Source organism: Hyperolius riggenbachi, chromosome 5 (assembly GCF_040937935.1).
Source record: "Hyperolius riggenbachi isolate aHypRig1 chromosome 5, aHypRig1.pri, whole genome shotgun sequence".
Classification (NCBI taxonomy): domain Eukaryota; kingdom Metazoa; phylum Chordata; class Amphibia; order Anura; family Hyperoliidae; genus Hyperolius; species Hyperolius riggenbachi.
Genome location: NC_090650.1, coordinates 175,117,389 through 175,129,992, shown reverse-complemented (window position 1 = coordinate 175,129,992; position 12,604 = coordinate 175,117,389). Strand labels below are relative to the sequence as shown.

Here is a 12,604-nt window from a genome sequence, read left to right as displayed (position 1 = left end):
GCACTCAAAAACACAGGAACAACATAGCATAATCCAATTTTAGCTCAATACCCAAACACCATTAGTGTTCCATGTGTAACTCCCATTAGTGTCCACACCACAGTGGTATAGGGAACAAAATGCACGCTCACCGACTCCACTGGCTGATCCTATGCTGACCAGCTGTTATCGCTTTCTTGTGCACTTTAATCATCAGAGTGTAGCAAAGACCTTTGAAACTCAAGAGACATGGCTAACATAGCGTAATTCCATTTTAATGGGTTAAAAATACACAGTATTGCACTCACATGTGAATAAAATCAATGCGCATGTAATTATAGCAGGACGTCCTCACAGCTGCCTTCCTCATTCAGCGTCTCCACACACCGTGCCTGAGGCCCCGCCCTAACGGTTTCGTCAAATAACTCATCAGGGGCATGTCCTCGGCCGGGTGTGGGGACGCTATATCCAGGCCCTATGCAAATTACCTCCTGAGATCGGCAGTGTTCTTGCGGCTTTTACTAACTTCCACCACCGGACTCCGGCATCATGGCAGACAGCTTTTATGAGTTTAATAGGAGGTATGATCAATATGATCAGCAATACCATCAACAACAGGGGAGAGATTACAAGGAAGAATATTTACTTACCTATAACCGGTTTGAACCCTTAGCAGAAACTATACATCATCATTTTTTTTTTGGGGGGGGGGCATCACTAAAAGCCAATTGGGCAGAGTTAGAGTACAACCAAAGATTTGTGCGAAAAAGAGGAATAGAAGAGATAGACGGGGAGGAGGAGATAATAAAAAGAAGAAAGTGAAAGAAGGTGAGGGAATTTTCAATATTAGTGGGATTCCTCTCACTAATGGAGGACTGAAAATTCTGGATAAAGGATTGAAATACGCGCCCCAGCAAGGGTTAAATAAGTTTGGGACATTTATAGATGTAAACAAATATGTAAGGAAGTTGAATATTAAAAAATATTTCATTTCAAAAAAAGGCCCTACTACTAAGGCCAATAATTGACTTCCGGAAAGGGCCTATGCGCATACCACTTTGAAGAATAAGTCAACTTTCAACCCCCCAGATAATTCTAAGGATGGCACTATACAGGTCTTTAAAAATATGGTGTTGAAAGACATAGAGAAAATCCAAGTCAAACAAAATGGTGGGGAACTCAAGACAATGGCCTCGATTCATAAAAGTGCTGTCAAGCGGGGAAAGTCGAGCGGGGAAACACCGCTGTCGGTATTTCCGCCTTCAGGGAGGTAATTCATAAAAATGTAGCTAGATGTGACAGGCGTGCGGAGATATTCCGCTGTAGGCAGGCGTTAGGCTGTCCTACGCATGCGGAAACAGGAGAAGCAGGCGGAATCCCTCCGTGCGGTGTTCTCTCTGCAGCTGCTTGGGAGGTCTGACCATTCACTGCACTGTATTCCGCACGCTTCTCGCCACTTCAGAGGTAGCGGTAATACCCGTCCGCATACCGCTACCTCTAATCTTTATGAATTGACTACTTGTTACTTTTGCTATGATAATCACCGCGCAAGGCGGTGATTTATCACTCTGCTCGCGAATGTCGGCTTTTCATGCGGAAAAAGCCTTTATGAATACAGATTTTGCTGTGTGGTCGGTAAAGTGAGCCGTTTTCAGCATTTCCGAATGCGGGAATGCTTTATGAATCGAGGCCAATAAGGGAATTGAGTCAGAGGAAAGATGTATTGGTTAGACCTGCTATTAAAGGTGGAGGAGTGGTTGTTATGAAAATAGATCAATATAGGAAGAAAATGGAGCAAATCCTTGGGGATCAGCTCACATACAAGAAACTAAAAGGTGATCCAACAGTTGCATACATGAATGAACTTAGAATGATACTAAGGGAAGGTCTACAGCAAGAGATTCTAAATGATGCGGAATTCAAATATTTGGTGATTGATGCCCGAAATTCATAAAAGTTTGACAGAGCCCCCAGGGTGTCCCATTGTTAGTGGCATAGGATCCCAGAATCAGAGAGTCGGTGAGTACATTGACTCATATTTACAACCGGTAGTAGGAAAATTAATACTGCTACTCCGAGATACCAAACAATTATTACAAACCATTAGTACAGTGGAGGTAGAAGATGATGATCTGCTGGTGACAGCCGATGTAAGTGCCTTATATACCATCATCCCGCATGGGGAAGCTATTAGAACGGTTAAGCAGGCACTGAATGTGTATGCGGATTTAAAAACTGAGCAGATTGAGTTTATATTGAAACTACTATGTTTTTCCCTTACCCATAACTATTTTTGGTATGGAGGCCAGTTCTACCTTCAAACACTGGGATGCGCCATGGCGGCAAAATATGCTCCCAGTGTGGCAAATACTTTCATGGATGGTTCGGAACTGGGGGTCTTATCTAGGGATGCTCGCTGGATTCCGCGGAATTGTTAATTCCGTGATTCCGGCCGGAATTAAGTCAATTCCGATTCCGGCAGTCGAAACAGAATTGCTAAACCTCTCAAACGGAATTCCGCGGAAATCTTTTTATTTCCGCGGAATTTTCCGGAAAACACAAAAATCTCTCTCTCTCTCCCTAGACCACCAACCACACTACATGCTAAAGCTAGCCTAGCATGTACCATTATGATCAATCCAAGAGAAAAATGAGCTCTGTCTCTCTCTCTCTAGGACTTGATGCCATTGAACTGAATTTTCAGCTTCAAACCATCAACGGATACCGGCAGATTTTCACAGGCATTTTCAGTATTCCGCCAGATTGAAAAAGCAATTCCGTTCTGACCAAATGGAACGGAATGACCAATTTCCACCTAAAAATTCCAGAAAATACAATTCTGCGGAAAGAGGTGACCATCCCTACTAGAGAGAGAGACAGAGAGAGAGAGAGAGAGAGATGAATCTACCTGATATCTGGGGTTCTCTTCGGACAACTGTTGAACACAAAAGGCAAGGCCATGCCTGGCTACAAATCCTTAGAGAGAGCTTATTTTTCTCTTGGATTGAGCATAATGGTACATGCTAGGCTGGCTTCAGCATGTAGTGTGGTTGGTGGTATAGGGGGTAAGTCAGATACCTCAGATACCTACTACACACTGAGACCTGGCTTCAATCCCTGGTCAAGGTATGTAAGCTGGCTTTTGAAAAAGTACAAATCCTTATGCAACTTTTTCTATTGGATTGATCATAATGGTACATGCTAGGCTGGCTTTAGCATGTAGTGTGGTTGGTGGTCTAGGGATAAGTCAGATACCTACTACACACTGAGACCTGGGTTCAATTCCTGGCCAAGGTATGTAAGCTGGCTTTTGAAAAAGTAAAAATCCTTAAAGTGAACCTGCAGACTAAAAATTGACTCAGCAGCACTGGAAAGGCCTGATGTTTCTTTAACTGTTTCACAGCATCAGAACTTTTTTTCTCTTATACAAGCCTCATTTTTAGCTGCACAGAAAAAAACTGCCTGGGCATTTTTCCACTAATGCTGTGCAAAGCATGATGGGATTTCTGATGTTGATGTTCTCGTTCTGCTGTTTTGGTGTTTTTTGTTTTTTTTTACATTTTTAATTTGACATTTGAAGCCTAGCACGTGCAGCTGGGAGAGGTGATCAGGACACAGCTGGCCCCATGACAAAGATGGTAGCCCCCATGAATCACAAACATTTGCCTGTTCTTTTAAAATGGGGTGGGTAAGAGATTATATTACCTATCTATTCTAATTAACAGTGGCCTACCATTTGGCACCCGGTGCTGGGTATTAAAAGACACCCCCCCTAAAAAAATGGGCGTGGCCACAACCTGCGGCGTGCTTTGCGGCAAAAAATGGGCGTGGTCATGACCGGATGAGGGAGGAGCTAACTGTAATTTAAAGTATTAGCTAGTATAGTTGCCCCAGTATAGCTAGTAGTTTCCCCCAGTATACCTGCCCCCAGTGAAGCTAGTATAGTTGTCCCCAGTGAAACTAGTTGCCCCCAATGAAGTTAGTATAGTTGCCCCCAGTATAGCTAGTTTAGTTGCCCCCAGTATAGCTAGTATAGTTGCCCCCAGTATAGCTGCCCCCAGTATAGTTAGTTTAGTTGCCCCCAGTATAGCTAGTTTAGTTGCCCCCAGTATAGCTAGTATAGCTGCCCCCAGTATAGTTGCCCCCAGTATAGCTGGTATAGCTGCCCCCAGTATAGCTAGTATAGCTGCCCCCAGTATAGTTGCCCCCAGTATAGCTAGTATAACTGCCCTCAGTATAGCTGGTATAGTTGCCCCAAGTATAGCTAGTATAGTTGCCCCCAGTATAGCTAGTATAGTTGCCCCCAGTATAGCTAGTACAGTTGCCCCCAGTATAGCTAGTATAGTTGCCCCCAGTATAGCTAGTATAGTTGCCCACAGTATAGCTAGTATAGTTGCCCCCAGTATAGCTAGTATAGTTGCCCCCAGTATAGCTAGTATAGTTGCCCCCAGTATAGTTAGTTTAGTTGCCCCCAGTGTAGGTAGTTTAGTTGCCCCAGTATAGCTAGTTTAGTTGCCCCCGGTATAGCTAGTACAGTTACCCCCAGTATAGCTAGTATAGTTGCCCCCAGTATAGCTAGTATAGTTGCCCGCAGTATAGCTAGTATAGTTTCCCCCAGTATAGCTAGTATAGTTGCCCCCAGTATAGCTAGTATAGTTGCCCCCAGTATAGCTAGTATAGTTGCCCCCAGTATAGTTAGTTTAGTTGCCCCCAGTGTATGTAGTTTAGTTGCCCCATTATAGCTAGCTTAGTTGCCCCAGTATAGCTAGCATAGTTGCCCCAGTATAGCTAGTATAGTTGCCCCAGTATAGCTAGTATAGTTGCCCCCAGTATAGCTAGTATAATTGCCCCCAGTATAGCTGGTATAGTTGCCCCCAGTATAGCTGGTATAGTTGCCCCCAGTATAGCTGCCCCCCAGTATAGCTAGTTTAGTTGCTCCCAGTATAGCTAGTTTAGTTGCTCCCAGTATAGCTAGTATAGCTGCCCCCAGTATAGCTAGTATAGCTGCCCCCAGTATAGCTGGTATAGCTGCCCCCAGTATAGCTAGTATAGTTGCCCCCAGTATAGCTAGTATAGTTGCCCCCAGTATAGCTAGTATAGTTGCCCCCAGTATAGCTAGTATAGCTGCCCCCAGTATAGCTAGTTTAGCTGCCCCCAGTATAGCTAGTTTAGCTGCCCCCAGTATAGCTAGTATAGTTGCCCCCAGTATAGCTAGTACAGTTGCCTCCAGTATAGCTAGTATAGTTGCCCCCAGTATAGCTAGTTTAGTTGCCCCTAGTGTAGGTAGTTTAGTTGCCCCCAGTATAGCTAGTTTAGTTGCTCCCAGTATAGCTAGTACAGTTGCCCCCAGTATAGATGCCCCAGGAGGGGGGAAGGAGCGCTAGAAGGAAGGGCAGTGGGGGCAGCGGTGGGGAGGGGGGAAATACCCCCCCTTCCTCACCTGGGACCCCTCCTTCTGCCTCTCTCCCCCTCCATAGATTAGCGGTGGCAAGTGCGGGCTCGGCGGCAGGGAGACATGCGCAGAATTACTCACCACTTCCATGTTCCAAGCGCTGGCAGCGTCATGACGTCACAGATCTCCGCCTTCAATGCAGCCCACTGTGCTTCCGCTAATCAGGAAGCACAGTGGGCGGCTTTGAAGGCGGTGATCTGACGACATGACGCTGCCGGCGCTTGGAACGCGGAAGTGGTGAGTAATTCTCCGCATGCCTCCTCGCCGCCGAGCCCGCACTTGCCACCGCTAAATGGAGGGGGAGAGAGGCAGAAGGAGGGGTCCCAGGTGAGGGAGGGGGGGGATATTACCCCCCTCCCCACCGCTGCCCCCACTGCCCCTCCTTCTAGCGCTGATTCCCCCTCCTGCTCTGCTGCTGTGGGGGGTCGTGGCGACACCCCCCTGGCTGTCTGGCACCCGGTGCGCCACGCCCCCCTGCGCCCTACAGTAGGAACGCCACTTCTAATTAACATAACTAATGTAACTTAATGACAGTATGTTTGTTTAGGCTGAAGTTCCCCTTTAAGCACGCTACTTTTTCTATTGGATTGATCATAATGGTACATGCTAGGCTGGCTTTAGCATGTAGTGTGGTTGGTGGTCTAGGGGGTAAGTCAGATACCTACTACACACTAAGACCTGGGTTCAAATCCTGGCCAAGATATGTAAGCTGGCTTTTGAAAAAGTACAAATCCTTATGCTACTTTTTGTATTGGATTGATCATAATGGTACATGCTAGGCTGGCTTTAGCATGTAGTGTGGTTGTTGGTCTATTTCAAAAGTCATGGTATGTAAGGTGGCATTTGAAAAACTGCAATTCCCTACAAGATGATGAGAGAGAGAGAGAGAGGAGAGAGAGAGAGGAGAGAGAGAGAGAGAGATGCTTTCACCCCAATTAAAAGCTGCCACCATAGGAACTGGTTAAAAGTGATACCAAGAAGCCAGTTTACAAGAATTAGAAGAAACTGTACGGAAATTACAGACTAAGAGGAGCAAGCTGGGATGTTATTGCAACGGTTTGTAGATAAAGGTTATCAGGAGTTCCAACTTAGACAGGAAATTAATTAAATCAAAGACTATGATAGAAAGAGTATGTTAATGGATCACCCCAAAAAAGGAACAGGAGACCAATTTGATTTTGCTGTGTGTTTTGAGTATAATGCACAACATGGGGAAGTTGAGCAGATTATTAGGAAATACTGGGGCCTGCTGTGTAATGATCCAGTGTTGGGCAGTAAGATTCCTAATCGCCCCAAGTTTATTTATAGAAGGGCCAGTAATTGATGTAATGATTGGTGTCAGCAAGAACAGATTTTCTGATTATTGGTGATCTGCAGTATCACCAATAATACAGATGCTATACCTGATTATGTAGTGATCTGCAGAATCACCAATAATGCGAGTATAGCGAGACACAGAACAACCAGATGTAAAGACAGGTGTTTGGTGCAACAGTAATACAACATATACTGATCATCCGTGGAGCGGGTGATTCAGACCGCACTGCAGCCGATGGTCTCCTGAGGGGCAGGAGAGCAACACTGTACTGCAGCTCCTAATCACCTGAGGAGCAGGTGACTAAGAGAGTATAGCAGCTACTGGTCATCTGAGGAGCAGGTGATTCAGACTGTACTGCAGCTACTGGTCACCTGAGGAGCAGGTAATTAAGCTGTACAGAGAATCCCTCACCAGGGACTAGGTTCACTGGTGAGGGCAGGAGAGTCAGACAAGCAGATTCGGCAACAACCGGACAGATACGGTACAAAGACAGAAGGCTAGATCCAGGGGCGTACCTAGAAAGCCCCGGGCCCCCCTGCAAAAAAAAATTCCAGACACCCCCCCCCCCAGGGCCCGCTCGGGGACTTTTTGGGGGCAGGAGGGGTCGCAGCATAAGAGGAGAGCTGTGGCCGCAGATCGGTGGGGAGGGGGGAAATCCCCCCCCTCCCTCACCTCGGGCTCTCCTCTCAGCGCTCCCCTCCTGCAAGCAATCATTGGTGGTGCTTGTGGCATCAGCAGCGGCGGCAGGCAAGCTGAGCACATACCTCCTTTTGGCCGGAGGTCTCCGATCACTAAGTGCTTCATAGAACTTCCTGTTTACACATAAACTTCCTGTTTACACGCATGGAATGCCATGCAGCCGGAAAATGTGCTGGATGAAGAGATCAGCCAATTCCTGGGCCGAGGGGAGTCCCTTCAGAGGGAAAAAATGAGCCATTTTACTGAACCTATCAACTACCACCCAGATGACCGACTTGCCCTCAGACCTGGGGAGTTCTCCGACAAAGTCCATAGACCAGTGAGTCCATGGTTCATTTGGCACCGGTAAGGGTTGTAGCGTACCTACTGGTGTTTGACGAGAGGGCTTATTTCTGGCACACACAGAGCACTCTAACGAAGGCCACCATACACATCTGGCCAGTAGGTCCTGAGTTCGAGCAGCCCTGGGATGCCCTGCATTCTTATGGGCGTGGAACAATCGCAAGAGTTGTAGGCGAAAAGGAAGTGGCACAACCAGAACCCCCTCGGGCTTCCCTTCTGGAATATCTTGCTGGTAAGGCCCTAGGGTAAGTGTCCAGTCTTCCCAGGTCTCCGTGGCTGCCACCACCAATCTTTGAGGTAAGATTGTCTCATGGGTTGATGGCTGAACTGTCTCGGACTCAAAACACCTAGATAATGCATCTGCTTTGACATTCTTGCTTCCCGGTGTATACGTAATGACAAATCTGAACCTTGAAAAGAACAAGGACCAGCGAGCCTGTCGGGGGCTAAGTCTTTTAGCCCCTTCGATGTACTCCAAATTTGTATGATCAGTATAAACTGTGATCGTATGTTCTGCCCCTTCCAGCCAATGGCGCCATTCTTCAAAGGCTAACTTAATGCCCAAGAGCTCCCTATTGCCAATATCATAGTTCCTCTCGGCTGGAGAGAACCTACGAGAATAGAAGGCACAGGGATGAAGTTTGCCTTGAAGGCCAGAGTGTTGAGACAGCACAGCCCCAACCCCAATCTCCAATGCATCCACCTCAACAATGAAGGGGAAGGTGACATCCACGTGTCTCAAAATGGGAGCAGAACAAAACAACTTTTTCAACGTAGCGAAGGCAGACTGTGCCTCTACTGTCCTATGGTAGGTGTCAGCCCCCTTCTTGGTAAGGTTGGTGAGGGGTGACACTACAGAAGAAAACCCTTTGATGAACTTCCTGTAGTAATTGGCGAAGCCAAGAAATCTTTGGAGTGCCTTCAATCCTACAGGTTGAGGCCACTCCAATACAGCAGAGACTTTTTCAGGATCCATGGAGAGACCTGAAGTGGAAATGATATATCCCAAAAAAGGGACCTTAGTGACCTCAAAGAGGCATTTCTCTAACTTCGCATACAACGAGTTCTGCCTCAATTTTCTTAGAACGAACTTCACATGTTTCCGATGTTCTGTTAGATTGGGTGAGAAAATCAGTATATCATCCAGATACACTAACACAAATTTTCCCAGAACTTCCCTAAAGACTTCATTGATCAACTCCTGGAAGACGGCAGGAGCATTACACAACCCGAAGGGCATGACCAGATACTCGTAGTGCCCATCGGGCGTGTTGAACGCCGTCTTCCATTCATCACCATCCCTAATGCGTACCAGGTTGTATGCTCCTCGTAGGTCTAGCTTAGAGAAGATACTGGCATTAGTCACCTGAGCAAACAAATCATCAATCAAAGGCAGTGGATAGCGATTTTTCACTGTGATCTTATTTATTATTATTATTATTATTTAAACCCCGATAGTCAATACAAGGTCGAAGCCCACCGTCCTTTTTCTGTACAAAAAAGAACCCAGCCACTGCTGGTGACCGGGAAGGACGGATAAAAGCCCTTGGCCAAATTTTCTTTAATGTATTTCTGCATGGCCAGCTTTTCTGGCCCAGACAGATTATAGAGATGGCCTCTAGGGGGCATACAACCTGATCTTAACTCTATGGGACAGTTGAAGCTCCGGTGTGGCGGGAGTTTCTCTGCTGATTTTGGACAAAACACGTCATCAAATTCTGCGTACTGCACTGGCACCCCTTTCACCTGAAGCTTGGTGGCGCAAACAGCAACTTTCTCCAAATAATGATGACGACAATGGGCTGACCAGCTCTGTAGCTGACCTGAAGCCCAGTCGATCTGAGGGGAGTGTAGTTGCAACCAAGGCATACCGAGGATTATGGTAGAGGTTGACATTTGCAGGACAAAGAACTGTAGTTTCTCCTTATGTAGAACCCCTATATTACACAACAATAAGGGGGTCTGGGAGAGAGGCTGTCTACACTGTAACGGAGAGTCATCTACCGCTGTGATCAAAATCTGATGGTTTAAAGGAAGTAAGGGAATCCCCAATTTTTTGACAAAGTTATAATCTATGAAATTATTTTACATAGAGAAAAAGGTGTAGGCAGCGCTTCCAAATACAGAAAGCTGCACCTGAATTGATTAAGCTGCAGAGTAGTGCAGAGCTCCAATGGACCATATTACACAACATGCATTCAAACAGGTACAGCAATGGAGGGCGTTAGCTTCAGCAAATAATATGTGCACAAATCATTTCCTACTAGACTTCCCCCCGGCGTTGACGTGCCCCCCCGAGGGGGCACGTCAACGCCGGGGGGAAGTCTAGTAGGAAATGATTTGTGCACATATTATTTGCTGAAGCTAACGCCCTCCATTGCTGTACCTGTTTGAATGCATGTTGTGTAATATGGTCCATTGGAGCTCTGCACTACTCTGCAGCTTAATCAATTCAGGTGCAGCTTTCTGTATTTGGAAGCGCTGCCTACACCTTTTTCTCTATGTAAAATGTTCTAAGTATACTTGTGGTAGCCTGCATCCAATCTGCATTCAAATTTTAGATTAGGGACTAGCACATAAATTAGCACTTAAATTTGCATAATTTTGCATCTGATTTGGATTCAAGGCGTGTATTTAGCCCCTGGGGGTCTGTACAGGCCCTTTGATGGTTTATAAGCCAGTTGCAGCCTGTGAGCGCTGTCATTTTTGTTTGTCAATCTATGAAATTAGCTGCAGAGCCTGAGTCCACGAATGCTTCTGTGGCCGTGGCCCGACCCTCCCAGGTAATGGAGCAAGAAAGGAGTAAACGGTTATTATCTAGAGGTACACACGGCTCGCCTAGGGTATTACCGTATTTTTCGGACCATAAGACACACTTTTTCTCTCCCAAAAGTGGGGAGAAAAAGTAACTGCGTCTTATGGTCCAAATGTAGCATGGGGAGGGACCGGAGTGCCCAGCTTTTCAATAGGCTATTATCAGCACATAGTGCTGAGTCTGAAGCGGCACTGGAGGAGGCTTTATTACCTAATTATAGCAAATATGGGATATGATGGGTGCTCGCGGCTTTTGTGCTGCCGCCGTCGGATCCGGCTGCCTTCTGGCGTCTCCCGCCCCTTCCCCTGGGCCTGCGTGCGGGGGGGCGGGGCTCAGCAGACGCGCCGGGCGTGCTATTCGCCGCGCCCGTCGTGTCTGCCTCCCCCGCCCCCCCGCTCGCGTTGGCCCTGGGGTGGGGGCGGGGGGTGTCGCATCTGTGGCCGGATTGGACGGCGGCCTGCACATAGCTGCGGCGCCATGACTGGAGGGACACGCCTCCTGAAGAAGCCGGAAGAGCCGGCGAAATCGATTGAGGACGCTGTCCTCCGCCATTGGCACACTGGGTCCGCTTCTCCCTGCCGCTTCCATGCATCTCCAGCTCTCCTCATCTCAGCACCGTCTCCCCCTGCTTGCTTGAGTAGCCATACTCACCATCAACCATCCGGAATCAACTTCTTAGGACACAGTAAGAGCCCAACGGGCATAGACATTGCTTTCCATTAACAGCCTGGCCATGCAGCGACACATGTGCTGCTTCTGCATGAACCTGATGTTTTGATGTGACCATCTGCTGTGCCTTACTGATATGGGCTGGACTGCTGATTCATGTGCTGATTCATGTGCTTCAATGCCTGTCTGCTGACTGCATACATGTGTTTACTGCATACTTGTGCTCATTGCAACCCAATGGCTGTCTATCAAGATTTAAGTCTGGCTTTTATGTGGATGGTGGTCTTTGGCGGGAGTTGTCTTATGCTGTATGTTTTTACAATTTTTGACAAGTAATTAATAAAGTTTTGTACTCTTTTTGAATTGTAGGTGTTTGTGCTCAATCAGGTCACACCCCTCCGTTACCCTATCTCAAAGTTTACTTCTAATTATAGCAAATGTCAGTGGTGATTCAGTGCATCCCGCTATGCGGAAGAGACAGTAATTTAAAATGCTTTTATTTGACTGGCCCGATGGTCTCTGAGGCAGGATGATGGCTCTGTCATTGAGCCAATCACTGTACAGTCACTACACAGTGATTGGCCCAATGACAGAGCCATGGTCCCGCCTCCGAGACCATCGGGTCCAGTCAAATAAAAGCATTTTAAAACTACCAGCTTTTCCTCAAAGCGCACACCTCACAGAGGTGCTGAATGTGAATAGTCTTTCAGGATCCCCACTTCCATTGTGAGAGAGGAGGCAGGGAAAAGTCCAAACACTGCGGGCAGAGTGCAGAGGATTCATGGCAACGGGCTGAGTGATCCAGAGCCGTCTCAGCAGAAGAGTGTGTTACTTTGCAGGAAGAGTGGATCAAAACGTCAGCCTCTCGTTCTCTCTCTCTGACTGGTCACAAGTATCAGAGGGATGTTTGAAGCAGCCAAGGGCTTCAGGTCACTCACCCCTGTCACGCTACTTGCCTGCTTTATGTCTGGTCACGCTCCACTACCCTTCCCTCCGATGTGTATACAGAAGCACATAGCGTCACTGACGCTGATTCCTAATAGGACAGTGGCACTGCTTCTGTATATACATCGGAGGGAAGGGGAGTGGAGCGCGACCAGACATAAAGCAGGCAAGTAGCGTGACAGGGGTGAGTGACCTGAAGCCCTCAGCTGCTTCAAATATCCCTCTGATACTTGTGTCCACTGTCCAGCCAGAGAGAGAGAACGAGAGGCTGACGTTATGATCCAGTCTCCCTGCAAAGTAACACGCTCTTCAGCTGAGACGGCTCTGGATCACTCAGCCCGTTGCCATGAATCCTCTGCAATCTGCCAGCAGCGTTTGAGCAGTG

At 47.3% G+C, this 12,604-nt stretch overlaps 1 protein-coding gene across 12 annotated transcripts in view; it reads left to right on the top strand.

The window, feature by feature from the left end:
- CTNND2 (catenin delta 2) overlaps positions 1-12,604 on the top strand; it is a 2,713,436-nt gene that overhangs the window by 2,334,754 nt on the left and 366,078 nt on the right. The window lies entirely within an intron of this gene.